General features: G+C 40.8%; 2 protein-coding genes across 7 annotated transcripts in view; one reads left to right on the forward strand and one right to left on the reverse strand.

Moving 5' to 3' along the window:
- The window catches only part of PIK3C2A (phosphatidylinositol-4-phosphate 3-kinase catalytic subunit type 2 alpha), a 168262-nt gene that overhangs the window by 135950 nt on the left and 16261 nt on the right, over positions 1–16051 (reverse strand). The gene's annotated exons all lie outside the window — the stretch shown is intronic.
- Positions 1–16051, forward strand: part of NUCB2 (nucleobindin 2) — a gene marked incomplete at its 5' end in the record, with an annotated part of 110646 nt that overhangs the window by 31421 nt on the left and 63174 nt on the right. For 4 of the 6 annotated variants that reach the window (XM_082628684.1, XM_082628681.1, XM_082628680.1 and 1 more), the window contains one exon: positions 9573–9713. The exons of 1 other annotated variant lie outside the window; for it this stretch is intronic. The remainder of the gene's footprint in view (positions 1–9572; positions 9714–16051) is intronic. One more of the 6 variants, XM_082628682.1, reaches the window with a different exon arrangement.

Here is a 16051-nt window from a genome sequence, read left to right on the forward strand (position 1 = left end):
AAGGGAGTTCGGGGTGGGGAAAAACCTCTTCTTGCATCTGTCTGTTATCAAATGCCTTCAGCTCAAAATAATTTTTAGCTGGACCCTTTATAAGGAATAGAATATGGCAGAAATGATGATGTCATATCTGATACTAGGTTATAAAAAGACTTGCTTCCACATGGCTATTCTCTCTCTGTCTTGGATTGCTCAGTTCTGGGAGAAGCCAGTTGCCATGTCATGAGACAGCCCTGTGAAGATGCCCACGTGAGTGAGTTTAGAAGCAGATCTTCTGGGACCTGTCAACAAGCACATGAGTGAGCTTGGAAGAAAATCCTTTTTCAGTCGAGCCTTGAGAAGACTGCAGTCTCATGAGAGACCCTGACCCAGACCCAGCTAAGCTACTTGCAGATTCCTAGCTCACAGAAATTGTGACATAATAAGTGTCTGCTGTTTTAGCCACTAAGTTTGGGGGTTATTTGGTAAGAAGCAATGAGTAACTAATGCAGGTGCTAAGGATTTTTCACCTAGTTAATTAATATGGGAATCAGTAAGATATTAAGACCAATTCAAAGGAGAATTTGAAGAATAGATAAATAGAGGCAATTAGGAATGATGAAATAAATTTGCTAAGAGATGCAAATCTGATTAATATCTTATAGGACAATATAATGTAATATTTTGGGTCATCTTTTTACAGAGTAGAAATTAATTATATTTCTATCAGACAAAATTCACATGTATTTTTGTGGACAAAGATCTTTTGCATTACTATCAGTTTTCTACAATTTAACTTCCTGAAGAATTGTAAAACAGCCTAGTTAGAAGAAAGAAAATCTGAAGTGCACATCCGTATAGAATCAGTTTATCCTCAGTTGGTCCGCTAGATAACGTCTAGCATTCCACAGAAAGGACACCAGTAATCTCTTCTGCCTATTTTAAAATCTTTGACAATTTTTCTAGACACTTGTTTATACAAAGGCTTTACAATTACTGTGTTTAATGGTTGTATAGTATTCTAGCAATTTAAAGCACCCTAATTTTTAATATTTTTCTATTATTGAAATTTCAGTTGTTTCCAGTTTTTTCTTAGTTACAATATTAGATAGTATTGTATTATTTTATGTAGATATTTTAGTGTTGTAAATAATGATTATATTAATCTTTCCTTAAGATAAATTTCTAGGGGTGGGATCCAAGTGTAAGAACAGTGGGCAGTGTGCTCCATAGACTAGTTACCACTCTGCCACTCTGGTCTGATTCCCTGTTTCCTTACAAGCACTAGGCCATCCAGCAGATGGTTCCGCTCACCTTTCTGCGACTAATTGTACTGTGACCTCTGCCGGGAATATTCTCCCCCCTCTTAGCTAGGCCAGAGATTCTCAGATGACTTTCAGGGAATTCACAAGCCTCTTGAAATCAAATGCAAAATTTTGTGTGTGTATGTATATGTGTGCTTTTTCTGGGGAAGAAAGTCTAGAGATTTATCACCTTCTCAAAGGTGGTCTGTGGGATGCTGAAGCTCCAGGTCCAAAAGGGTTTTTCTTACTCCTTCAAGGCTTACTGATCTCTTCCTCTCTGAGAAATATAATATTCCTGATCAATACTCCTTAATTGTTAACTAATGACTTCAAGGAAATTATTTTGTTTCTCCAACTTTTAGGACAGATTTTTTTTTTTTTTTTTTGCAGTACGCGGGCCTCTCACTGCTGTGGCCTCTCCCGTTGCGGAGCACAGGCTCCGGACGTGCAGGCTCAGCGGCCATGGCTCACGGGCCCAGCCGCTCCACGGCATGTGGGATCTTCCCGGACCGGGGCACAAACCCGTGGCCCCTGTATCGGCAGGAGGATTCTCAACCACTGCGCCACCAGGGAAGCCCTAGGACAGATACTTTTAAACAGTAGGCATAAGGAGTAAAAGGGAAAAAATGAACAGATCAGAGATAAAGTAGAGCAGACATTTAGGATGATGCCTAGTATGTTTGGAACACAAAAATGGCAGCTATTATTGGCTATTACTCAAATGCTTATCAAATGAGAGGCAATGTAGCATGGGCTCTGGAGCTCAACTAAGGTTTGAATCTGATTTTGGTACTTATTAGCTGCGTGACCTCAGATGAGTTGCTTAAATTCTGTGTCTCTTTTTCCTCATCCCTAAAATGCAGATAATAACAATTACCTAATTCATGCAAGTGTTGTGATAATTAAATGAAATAATGTATGTAAAGTGTTCTGAATGGCATATAGCACACAGTAAACGCTTGAAAAATGGTTGCTATTATTCCAGACTAAAGCACTTTCACATATATTTTCTAATATTCACAAAGACCTATGAGGATTTTTTTTCATTCTTTTAATTGAAATTTTTCAAACATATACAAAAGTAGAGAGAATAGTATAATGAATCCCTAGGTACCCATCACCCTGTGTCAACAATTAACATATTAGCTAGTTTTGTTTCAACTATACACCCACCCAACTTTCCCCCTACATTTGGATTATTTTGAAGCAAATCCCATCCATCACATCATTTCATTCAGTATGTATCTCTAAAAGATAAGAACTCTTAAGAGTTTATTCACCTCTTTCAGGAATTCCCTGGTGGTCCAATGGTTAGGAATCCCTGCTTTCACTGCTGAGGGTCCAGGTTCAATCCCCGGTTGGGGAACTAAAATCCCGCAGTGGTGTGGTGAGGCCAAAAAAAAGAAAAAAAATTATTAACCTCTTTCAATAGGTTGATTAACTGAGGCTCAGCAAAGTGAAGTAACATTCCCAAAGGGACCGAGCTGGTAAGTGTATTAACGAAAATTCAAATATAAGCCTGACTTCCTTTACATTGCCATTTACTGACTGATATAAATATTCACAGTCTGAAGGTTAGGCATTAAAACTCTAAGCTTCAATAGTAAATCTTAGCATTTTAAAATTTAAAAAGAGAATAGACTTGTGGTTGCCAAGGGGGAGTGGAGGAGGGAGAAGGATGGACTGGGAGTTTGGGGTTAGTAGATGCAAACTATTACATTTAGATGGATAAACAACAAGGTCCTACTCTCTGGCACACAGAACTGTATTCAGTCTCCTGGGATAAACCATGATGGAAAAGAATATAAAAAAAGAATGTATATATGTGTGTAACTGAGTCACTTTGCTGTACAGCAGAAATTAGCACAACATTGTAAATCAACTATACTTCAATAAAAAAATAGAGAATAAAAATAAGATAAAATGTCTTGGGAAAAAAATAAAATAAAATTTAAGAAGAAATCATATAGCACAGGGAATTCTACTTAATATTTTGTAATGGCCTACATGGGAAAAGAATCTTAAAAAGAGTGGATATATGTACATATATAACTAATTCACTTTGCTGTATACCTGAAACCAACACAACATTGTAAATCAACTCCAATAAAAATTTTAAAAAAATAAAAAGAAATCAGAATAGAATAAAAGCATAGGTGTTCAACACTGAGCAGTGACAGACCACAGATTAAGCTCTTATGGATTTATTTTTCCTCTGGTTGAAAGAATTTTTCTTGATCTTTGAAGCCATCAAGCATGAAGTGTGAAAGCAGACATCAATTGTTCAGATTTTGTACATAGTGAATAACTGAGCAAATTTTTTCTCCAGCTTTCAGCACTAAAACAAATGCCTGCGGAAACTACAAGCACCTGCTTGTAGTTTTCACACTTTCAAAAGAAAATATTCCTAGCAATGTGATTATTTAAAAGGAAGAGTATACAGGCAGAAACTACATGCAGGGAATTAAAATTATAGTGCCCAGCACCATGACAGCTTTCAACAAATGTTAATGGATGATGATAAAAATGATAGTAATCATAGTGAGGTTGGCACATGACACATGACCACACGAACAAGCAGGAAGACAAGTCATATGTCTGTAAATAACAGCTTGCAAGCATCTTTGGAGCTTGTCTGAGGAAAAGGCCAAAGAGGTGGTTGTGTATGTTCCAGGTGCTAAAACCACCGGCTTTGGGGCCAGCAAGAATTCTGATCCCCTACTATTACATGTATGACCTTGAACATGTTACTTAACATCTCTGAGCCTCAGTTTCTGCATTTGTAAAATGGGGATACTAGTACCTATTGCATAGTTGTTATGAGGATTAGATGAGGTTGTGTGACTGACTTATGATTATCAAAATTGTTTGGGAGGGCTTCCCTGGTGGCGCAGTGGTTGAGAGTCCACCTGCCGATGCAGGGGACATGGGTTCGTGCCCCGGTCCGGGAAGATCCCACATGCCGCGGAGTGGCTGGGCCCGTGAGCCATGGCCCCTGAGCCTGCGCGTCCGGAGCCTGTGCTCCGCAACGGGAGAGGCCGCAACAGTGAGAGGCCCATGTACCGCAAAAAAAAAAAAAAAAAAAAAATTGTCTGGGAGTTACTAGGAGATGTCCCCCAAGCTTGAGAAAATGAGGCAAGTAAAATTGCTTTTCAGAACTGGAAGAAGGAGACTGAAGTGTGCTTAGGCTGGCAATAATGTATTTGGAGAAACACTGAATTATTTAGAAGGGGAGAGTAAATATCCCAGGTTCTCCTGGTAACCTGATGAGGATCTAGCCTCCTGGGTTAAGGTTGCCGATAGGGAAGGAAATGAGCAGGCATTCAGCCTTCAAGTATGTAAACCCTGTGGCAGTGAGTCTCTCTGTGGATGACTAGGTTAGCATTTGGCTCCTGTGAATTTTGGGGTGCCCAAGTCTGTCTCTCAGGCCCTGGACACTCTGAGGCCTTTCACAGGAAAGGACAGATCAAGCCAGACTCACCTTAGACAGTGTGCACACAAATCACCTACAGATCTTACTAAATAAAATGCATATTCAGATTTGGTAGATCTGGGGTGGGGCCTGAGATGCTCCCAGGTGATGCTGAGTCTGCTGGTCCCTAGGTCACACTTTGAATAACAGAGCTGCAGACAATGCATGCACCCCCACTTTCAGTTACCCCTCTACTTTCCACAAGGATTCACCAATAGTATTTATCGTCCTCTCTTTCTTCTGGGGGTCATAAGTGTCCAACTAAGAACCTAATGCTTGCTGCCCAAGCAGTCTACATCCGAGGACTAGAGCAAGTCTTTGACTTGCTTCCTTTGTTTTGTTCGTTCATACTTAGAGGTCAGCATGGGGCAATAATGGGTGTCTAAATCTTCCTCTCTCTAATCCAGGGCAGGTCCAGCAAGGGCACTGGCTAAGGCTGCTTAGCTGTATCCTGCCTGAGGTGGACTGAAGCTGAGAGAGAGAAAAGACTGATTGAACACGGGTCCTACAGGAAGCCCAAAGGCAAACCAGGGGAAGCTGAAGCAAAATTAGCTGGGTGAATGGGAAGAGCACCCGAGAGTGGAGTGAAGAGATGGTGGTGGATGATTGTTTTGGGGCCAGCAGATCTCAGCTTATCTGGCAAACCCTGAACTTGAGGCTTGCATGATGGAATCCCTGTAACAGGCAAAGCTAAATTTGAATCAAGCCATATCCAGACTTGAGTTGTTAAAATAAGAAACAGGCATTGCAGGGCTTTTGAGACTATCTTATTTTTGAAAATTTTGATTTGCTCATCTGAAAACTGAGAGAAATAAATTAAAATAAATGGGTTATAGATAAACCATAATGGAAAAGAATATAAAAAAAGAATATGTATGTGTGCATAACTGAGTCACTTTGCTGTACAGCAGAAATTAGCACAACATTGCAAATCAGCTATACTTCAATAAAAAATAAAAAATATATAAATGGGTTATATAAAACTTAAGTATAGACATGATTAAAACTCATCTATAATCTTTATTTTTTTTAATATTTATTTATTTATTGGCTGCGTTGGGTCTTCATTGCTGCACGCTGGCTTTCTCTAGTTGCGGCGAGCTGGGGCTACTCTTCGTTGACGTACGCGGGCTTCTCATTGCGGTGGCTTCTCTTGTTGCGGAGCACGGGCTCTAGGTGCACGGGCTTCAGTAGCTGTGGCACACGGGCTCAGTAGCTGTGGCTCATGGGCTCTAGAGCACAGGCTCAGTAGTTGTGTTGCATGAGCTTTGTTGCTCTGTGGCATGTGGGATCTTCCTGGACCAGGGCTCGAACCTGTGTCCCCTGCATTGGCAGGCGGATTCCTAACCACTGCTCCACCAGGGAAGTCCAAAACTCATCTATAATCTTTAGATGAATGGTGTTACACAGGAATAAAGTGCAAGATGTCAGAGGAAAATTAATTACCGCTGCATTAACTATAAAAAAACCTTCAAGTCTTTCAAACTTGTCCCTTTGTTTTTTTCTCACAAGGGAAATCCTGTTATAATTCTTCTGTCCAAATAAAGGCACTTTAGTATCTCATTTTTTTCTGCATGCTGTCTTGCTGAATTACAAAATTAGACATTTTTCGTCTTTCAGAAACTTTTACTTAATTTTTTTGTATCCTATGATTAATGTTTTAAAGCTATTCAAAGTTTTAATTATTACAACCAAAAACATAAGATAAAAGCTTGTCATCCTTCAAAGTACATCACAACGAATGCAAGAACTTTATTTCCTTCAAAGGGAACTGTCTAAATAAAGGAAGAAAACTGTGTTTTAAGCTAAGCATAATATTGTTTGCTGCTACATAATAACCAACAGGCACACTGTGGCTTGGGGTCTAGCAAATAACAGAGAACAATTCTTCATCACACAGTCTTGACTTTGATCTCAATTAGATTTCTGACCTTGGTAAGCCACTTTATCAGTATTAGTCTCATTTTATCCTCTGTAAAATGAGAGATTAGACTAGTTGGTATCCAGTCCCAGTGCTCCACTGATTCCCCAGAAGCTTGCTTTTGATTGTGAGAGCATCAAAAAGCATTTGCTGTTTCCTTTACTACTGAATGTTTTAGTAAGTGGGGACCCAGAGAGGTGAAGCAACTCACCCCCAGTGCTAAAAGGGAAGAGCTAGGATTAAACTCCAAAATGCCTGACTTCTAGCTCAGGATACTTTCTATAATGTCAAGCAACTTAAAATCTTTTTCAGAGATGAACTTCCCTGCTATTAAAATAAAAATGCACCAGGAAAAAAAAACACAGAAGACGTTGGTCTAACATAATTTCCTCTAAGGAAGTGGTTATTTTTCTGGGTGGCTTAATATAAGACATAACTGACTGATTACGGTCGGACGTGTGGATGTAAATCATGCTAGAGAACCACATGAAAGCAGGTCAAGTTCTCATATACAGCCAAAATGGCTAGTTTCAAGATTACACAGTACTGATCCTCTTGGTCTGTGAGTGACCTGAAGGCAGAGGCCATGTCTGGTCCGTCTGTGTGGTTAGCAAGGCAGGCATTCTGCATCTAGGAGATTCTCCCACTAGTTCAGGGCAGTGGGGGCAGGACTGGGGCAAAGGAGCAGATCTGCAGCATTAGGGAGAGGAACTGAAAGGAACGGTTCTTTCAGGAGGACAAAGCATGCTATGGAAGGAGATCTTGCAATGGAACCGAACAAGAGTCTGTCCTCTGCACAAATACGCGAGTAGGGATGTCAAGTGTCTTCGAAAAAAGTTCCTCACAAACAGGGAATATAGAAGGGATGATGGTGAAAGAAGAATAAACCACATCTGTTTTTTTGTAGATTTACCTTGTCCCTCCCCACTCCTTTTCCTCTGAGAAAGTTTTAACATTATCATGTACATAGCATTAGAGTACCTGAACATATCACTTGAAAATAGATAAACGAGATAGCAAATTATTCACATATCTTTATGTAATATTTATATAACACTGAATATGTGCTAGGCACTGTTATAAGTACTTTCCAAATAAATATTAGGTCATTTAATCCTTGTAACAACTCTATGAAATAACACTATTGAAATCCTCATTTTACAAATGAGGAAACTGGAGCACAGAGAAGATGAGTAACTTGCCCAAGGTCACAGAGCTAGTAAGTGGTAGAGCCCAGGTAGTCTTCTCCCAAGTCCATGCTTTGCTGTATCTTTAAGAAAGGACTACAAGCAAGCAGTGAGAGTGTGAAACCGTGCAACTCTGATTGGGACTTGAACCCACATGTGTTGAAGCAGGAGGGAAGGGGGCAGGGCACAATCTTTAAAAGAATGACATAGCCCAAGGACACGACATAAACTGATTAGAACCAAACAGGTCCAAGATGGCGAAGTCACCTTCCACTAGACCTTGAGCTTCAGTATATGCTCATTGTAACACATCAGCAAGCTAAATGACACACCCACAGGTGCCGTGACAGTTCCAAGGCCGACCATAGAGGTCAAAAAGTGGGCAGTGGCACAATTCCTGGAAATCCCCATTCCTTCCCCAAAATAGCTGGAATACTCCTCCCACTCATTAGCCTATGAAATTACCCACCTCTATAAAAACTGACAACCCCATACCCTGGTGTCACTCTCACCTTCTGAGATGGCCCAGACTCTTGTCTGTGGAGTGTGTTTCTCCCAAGGCTGCTCTCGCCTTCTGAGTGGCCCACGCTGTCTGTGGAGTGTATTTCTCTCTAAATAAATCCACTTCTTAGGTATCATTTTGTCACTTCACTGAATTCTTTCTGTGATGAGACATCAAGAACTTGAGTTTCATTAAGTCCTGAAACCAGGTGTGTGATCTCAGTTGGAAGACTGTGGGTTTTGGCTGGGTTGGAGTCCCAGCCGCGTGGGTTCAAGTTCCAATCAGGGTTTTGGCCAGGTTCGAGTCCCAGCCGTGTGGGTTCAAGTCCCAATCTGGGTTTAGGCTGGGTTCGAGTCCTGGCACGTGGGTTCAAGTCCCAATCTGAGGTGCATGGTTTCAAAAGGGCCAGGTATGTTACATTGCTGGAGAAGGAACCTCATGGGTGTCTTAAACCCAGCCACTTATTTTTTGGCTCCTACAGGTGAATGCTAAGTGGCAATAGAACTTTGCTGACACTATGTGAAACTGAGCAGGACCCTGTGGGGCCCTCCTCAGTAGAAATCCTTTTGGATACAAATCCTTTGTGTGTCCCCCATTCTTGTTTGTAGGAAAGAAGCTTCAGCCTCCTAGACCTTCCCTGAGTACCAACGGGTAGATTCAAACAGTTGCTTGTCAGGGAAGAGAGGGAATGCAGAAACAAAGGAGAAGCAGTCAGGAAACCATAGTGCAATAATAAAGCAGGGTCCTGGTTCTTCCTCAAGGAATATACATAACAGTATCTTTGAGTTCTTCTGTAGGAACTAAGGCCCCCACCCAGGTGGAGTATGCTAACTTCAGGCTGGGTATGATTCCTGGAGCATCACCCTGTTACCTCACCATCAACCAGTCAGAAGAAAATCTGCACACAGTGGAAATTAAAGACTCTGACCCCCTCCCCAAATGATTAACTGTGATTAACTTCCCTTTTCTCCCTCTAAAAAACTTTCATGGTCAAGCAGAATCTTGGGAGTTGGTTCTTGGATACAAGTCCTATTTCTCCCCATGTTGCTGGCCTCCTGAATAAAGCAATCTTTCCTTTCCAGTCAACACTTGTCTCTTGAGTATTGGCTTGAGTGGCAAACAACCAAATCTGAGTTAGGTAATATATGTTTCTCTAGTTTCTTGTCATGACTACTAATTCTGTGCTTTTTTTTTTTTTGGTTTGTTTCAGGATTGCTTATGGCTGATAAGTTATTCCCCAAGTTTTGTTAGTCATATTTGTTTCTCTATTTGTCCATCTTAAGACCGTGCAAACCAGGAAGGAGAACAGACTGTTACTTGGACGGGAAACAGCTCTTTGATATGCAAACTAGTAAGTTTTTGTGTTTCTGTTTTTACTCTTGACTTGCAGCTGAAATTGTAGATTTAAAGCTATAAATCTATATCTCTGTGTAATTTAGGAAGGCCTTTACCTCTCCGTGTATGAGTGTGAAATTGTAACTGAGCAAAGGGCTCATGGGCCAGCAGTACAGAAAGCCAAACTCTAGCAGTGGGAATTTGCAGCAAAGTAAGGATTTATTGCCGGGCACCAAGCAAGGGAGTGGGAGACAAGTCTCCACTCCAACTTGGTCTTTGAGTTAGGAGTTTTTTCAAGGTGGAGAACAAAGAGGCTGGGGTTAATCATCTTCTTGTGACATTTCTTAATTGTAGTTTTGGGAATCAGGATGTCTCTGGTTTGTGATTCTCTGGCCAAGTGGTCCATGGCTCAGAGGCCTATTAGCTCATCTTGCCCTGGAGAAACCACCTGAGTTTGTTTAAGTTAATAATGATATCTACAACAGCAATTTTAGTACATTAATGATGTTATCAACAACATCAGTTTTAGTCATCTGACTCTGGTTGATTAGTGTTTAGTTAGCACAGGATTGAGGTCAGAGAAGAAAGAAAGGAAATAAAGTTTGGGATAGAAAGAAAATCGAAAATTGGGTAAGGGAACTCGGCCTTAGGGGGACTCAGTTGCAGAATGTCTACCTATCTCCAGATGATATTAATAAATTAGATTATAGGGACTTCCCTAGTGGTGCAGTGGTTAAGAATTCGCCTGCCAATGTAGGGGGACACGGGTTTGATCCTTGGTTCAGGAAGATCCCACATGCCACAGAGCAACTAAGCCCTTGTGCCACAACTACTGAGCCTGCACTCTAGAACCCACGTGCCACAACTACTGAAGCCCGCATACCTAAAGCCCATGCTCTGCAACAAGAGAAGCCACAGCAATGAGAAGCCCATGCACTGCAATGAAGAGTAGCCCCTGTTCGCCACAACTAGAGAAAGCCCGCAAGCAGCAACGAAGGCCCAATGCAGCCATAAATAAATAAATAAATAACAATTTAAAAAATAAATAAATAAATAAATTAGATTATAATGACTTCTAAATTAAAGGAGCTCTGCTCTGATTGGCTTATAGAGATAACTAAGCACACACGTAAATCAAATATTCCTAAAATTCTCTTAAAATAAGGAAACCAAGCATCTAATACTTTAAATGTGCTAAACTAAAAAAATTCTAACAGAATATATGGGGAGGCTCAAGGAAAATAGGGTTCTTCTAACAAGGTACAGATTCTTTGTGGCCTCCATTCCCTGTCTCTGGTGATAAGGATGTCCTTTTCTTCCAGGGGCAAAGAGGGCATCTTTCACATGGGAGTTTTACCTCTTGCTTTCAAGAAGAAAGGGGAGGTCACAGTGCCCTTCTTGCATCTGCTGTTTTGCAAGTGCCTTTAGCTCAAAATGATCAGTAGGCCAAATCAGCATATTTTGAGGTGGCATGTTCTGAACCCCTTCAAGACTCATTTAACAATTTTGTTTTAAGAAATAGCTCTCTCTTCTCTGATTTATCAGTGTTAAGTATAATACAAATCTACATTTTGTTCTATTTGTATTTGTTTTTCCTAAACGTATGGAGGTTTACTGACCAAATAAGCTAACGTTACTTCTACATAATGTTAATACAGAAAAAAAGCAGACCCTGACATCCAGGAGCTGGCCTGGTGCTATCTACTGCTGGGCCTTGGTGTTGCTATGAGCTGGCTTGTCACTCACAGCTGGGTCTTAATGTTCTCCTGTTGGACATGAACTATTTCACAGAACATCAACATTAGACAAGGCCACTCTGTGACCATGACAGATTAATACGAAAACAAGCTCACTCCAATAATCATGTCTGAACATAGACAAAACAAGAACATTGTCCAAGCCATAAAATACCAAATATCTCTCTAGACCAGCTAGTATGTGACTCATACTGCTTTACCAATTATAGCTCTATGCTTGCATTAGTGTGCCCTCCCTATGAATAAGATGTATTGAGATAATCATAGATTGTCCCCGCTTTCACCTAGAGTAAACCCTCTCTTCCTGTACCTTCTCCAAAATCACCCAACCAAATCCCTAGTTGTATAAGTCCTTTCTAACATCCTATTACTGAGCCGCCCCACAGTTCCCTGTGGTGTACATTCTCTCCTGCTACAAAACCAAACTTGTTCAACTACAGGAGTGTTCCTGGTGGTCTTTGGCTGAAGGGCATTAACAATATTTAAGGTTATGAAATGTAAATTTGTGCTCAACTAAATTGAATCATTATACTGACAACATTTTAATTTCAATAATAATTATATTTATATATAATTATATTTTGTAGTATGTATGTTTTGTAGTAACCTGAAGTTAATTTTCAAGTTCTTTAACTTAAAACATTGGACTGGGAATTCTCTGACAGTCCAGTGGTTAGGACTCTGTGCTTCCACTGCAGGGCAGCATGGGTTCAATCCCTGGTCAGGGAACTAAGAGCCCGCAAGCTGAGTGGCTTGGCCAAAAACAAAAAACAAAAAAACCCAACACTGGACTGATACTAGGTTAATTACTAGATAATCACTGAATACCTAGATAACTTCTAAGTAATGTAGAATACTGTATTGTTGATTATTACTAAGCATAGTTTTAAGTATACATAGTTTTGCTTCTTACTTTTATGTGTTATAGAGAGGCTATAACTTGGGTCATGGTAATAAACATGTTCTCTTTGCCACTTTAAGAAGCTGAAAGAGATGTATGTGGCTGTAGAAAGGTGTAGTATATGTGTTCATGAGCTTTGCTAGTCTGCTAAAATGCTCCTGTACAAGCAATTCTCATTTATCCATCTGCCAGTTTTCTCTGTACAATAGAAGTTAGTTGCTTTGGTTAAAGGTAGTCCAACATAAATGGCTGAGACTATTCCAGGAGCAATAGTAATAGAGAAATAAAACTATGTATGTCTTTTTTTTTTCCAAGGGAAAAAAAAAAGCTTTTGTCCTAAAGCAGAAATCCTCTGGTTTTCTCATCTCCAGATTTCTTAACACTTACATTGGAAATGGAACCAAAGAAAATTTAAAGACTTTTTTATTGATTTATTTAAAGTTAGCAATGATGACTCCATTGATGTTAACATAAATAACATCTTAGTATTATTATGAAATAGCTGTGATCTCATGGATCCAAGAGAGAACCACTGTCCTAAACATCAGTAGAGTGTCAGTTTGTTCCAGAATATTAAAGAGCATAATTCCGGGCAAAACTTAAAAGTTAATTTTATTTGCCTGTGCGTTTGGCTGTTATAACAAAATACCACAGACTGGGTAGCTTACAAACAACAGAAATTTATTGCTCACAGCTCTAGAGGCTAGAAAGTCCAAGATCAATGTGCCAGCATGGTCACTTTCTGGTGATGGCCCTCTTTCTGGTTCATTAGCAGGCACCTTCTCCCTGTGTCCTCACATGGTGGAAGGGGCCAGGGATCTCTGTGGAGTCTCTTTTATAAGGCACTCATCCCATTCTAAGCAACTCCCAAAGTTCCCATCTCTTAATATATTATCATCTTTGGGGGTTAGGTTTTTAACATATGAATTTTTGGAGGGGGGAGTGATCATTTAGACCATAGCACCTCGATTTATACTACCTGAGTTTGAAAAGAAGCTATGAAATTGGTGAGTGCTTTAGTGAAGTTCACTCTGTCTTGAACAGCTTGCTTTTAGGACATTATTCCCCCAAGAGAGCAGTCAGCCACTTTGTGGCAAGTTGAGTACGTCAGGCCTCTTCTATCCACTTGAGCACCCCCTGGAATTCTTTTGATCCATTATAACTATGAATGTTTACATGTAGCAAACCTGGACTGAGAAGGGTATGATTATCAATGGGTTCAGACTCCTCAGAGATAAAAGTTTGAGTTGCACTATCAGGTAAGCCATGCAGATCTGCTGGGGTAGTAGCTGAGGGTGAGGGGAATTTAGAATGCATAGTGGAAACCATAAGCAAGACGAAAAGACAATCCTCAGAATGGGAGAAAATATTTGCAAACAAAACAATGGACAAAGGATTAATCTCCAAATTATACAAAGAGCTCATGGAGCTCAATATCAAAAAAACCAAACAATTCAATTAAAAAATAGGTGGAAGACCTAAATAGACATTTCACCAAAGAAGACATACAGATGGCCAAGAGGCACATGAAAAGACGCTCAACATCATTAATTATTAGAGAAATGCAAATCAAAACTACAATGAGGTATCACCTCACACCGGTCAGAATGGCCATTATCAAAAAATCTAGAAACAATAAATGTTGGAAAGGGTGTGGTGAAAAGGGAACCCTCTTGCAATGGTGGTGGGAATGTAAACTGATACAGCCACTATGGAGAACAGTATGCAGGTTCCTTAAAAAACTAAAAATAGAACTACCATATGACCCAGCAATCCCACTACTGGGCATATACCCTGAGAAAACCATAATTCAAAAGGATACACATACCCCAGTATTCATTGCAGCACTATTTACAATAGCCAGGACATGGAACCAACCTAAATGTCCATCAACCGATGAATGGATAAAGATGTGGCATATATACAATGGAATATTACTCAGCCATAAAAAGAAACAAAATTGAGTTATCTGTAGTGAGGTGGATGGAACTAGAGATGGTCATATAGAGTGAAGTAAGTCAGAAAGAGAAAAATAAATACCGTATGCTAACACATATATATGGAATCTAAAAAAAAAAAAATGGTACTGATGAACCTAGTGGCAGAGCAGGAATAAAGACATAGACGAAGAGAATGGACTTGAGGACATGGTTAGGAGAGGGGGAAGCTGGGGCAAAGTGAAACTAGCATCGACATATATACACTACTGAATGTAAAATAGCTAGTGGGAAGCAGCAGCGTAGCACAGGGAGATCAGTTCGGTGCTTTGCAATGACCTAAAGAGGGGGGATAGGGAGGATGTGAGGGAGGCTCAAGAGGAAGGGGATATGGGGACATATGTATGCATATGGCTGATTCACTTTGGTGTACAACAGAAACTAACACAGTATTGTGAAGCAATTATACTACAATAAAGATTTTTTTTTAAAAAAAAGAATGTATGTGGGCTTCCCTGGTGGCGCAGTGGTTGAGAGTCCGCCTGCCGATGCAGGGGACACAGGTTCGTGTCGCGGTCCAGGAAGACCCCACGTGCCGCGGAGCGGCTGGGCCCGTGAGCCATGGCCCCTGAGCCTGCGCGTCCGGAGCCTGTGCTCCGCAATGGGAGAGGCCACAACAGTGAGAGGCCCATGTACGGCAAAAAAAAAAAAGAATGCATAGTGGAGGAAGGAGAGGATGAGTACTAAATGAAGCCTTCAGATCAAATGCAGCAATAGATGCTGTAGTTCTTCCAACACACCTCCCTCAGGAAGCAAGTTTCCCCTCAGAAAGAGAGGCCCATGAGCAGCATGGAGGAGGTGCTCCCTGAACCTGTACAGTACAGAGAAGTAGGTCTGCATGTCAAGAAAGGTGGACTATGGCAGCTATGAGAAAGTGCCTCTCAGGTCTCTGACTCCAGGGACCATAACTGACTGTAGGCCTCTGCTGCTGTGCTTGGAAATTCATCCTTATGTTTGTGCCAAGGCCATGCTTCCCTAGCCAGTGACTGAGCACAGCAAGGATACTAAGGTAGGCCCCTTCCTGGGAGACTTGTTGCTCTTCTTATGGAGACTCAGCTGGAAGGCTACCTGATAGCCTGGAAAAGTTTTCTTAGAACTGCATGGCTGTCTAAGCATTCCCCCCCTTCCTCCCTTCCTCCCTTTCTCCCTCCCTCCCATCCTTCCTTCCTCCCTCCCTCCCTCTCTCCTTTCCTTCTTTCCTTCCTTCTTCCCTTCTTTCCTTCCTTCTCTCCTTCACTCAGGGTCAGAGTTGTACTGCAGTCTGATGGGTCTCCCAGCCTTCGCTGGCTCCCTACCCATTTTCTCTCTCAAAGACATCCCTTAATAAATTCCTTGCACATTTAATCCTGTCTTGATGTCTGCTTTTCAGAGGACCCAGGAAATGAACTAACTACCAATCAGCCATCCATTCATCTATGTGTATAGAACCATGAGTTTATACTGATTCCCTCAATTTCACTCTATTACCATAGGGTTCATTCTAGCCTTCTTCCTTTCCATATTTGAACTCATTTCTGACAGTGAGAAATCTAGAAATTATTCACGTATGTTTACTAAGTTTCTCTGTCTTAGAATGCACAAAAGGTAGTTTCAGAATTACTAACTAGCTCCATGGCAAAAAGCAAACCAACAGACTAAAATTTAAAACTTGCTTACAGATATTTTGGATTTAACACCAAATGCAAAGGCATTAAGCACA

The sequence above is a fragment of the Mesoplodon mirus genome, assembly GCF_964341445.2.
Source record: "Mesoplodon mirus genome assembly, chromosome: 7".
NCBI classification, from domain to species: Eukaryota; Metazoa; Chordata; class Mammalia; order Artiodactyla; family Ziphiidae; genus Mesoplodon; species Mesoplodon mirus.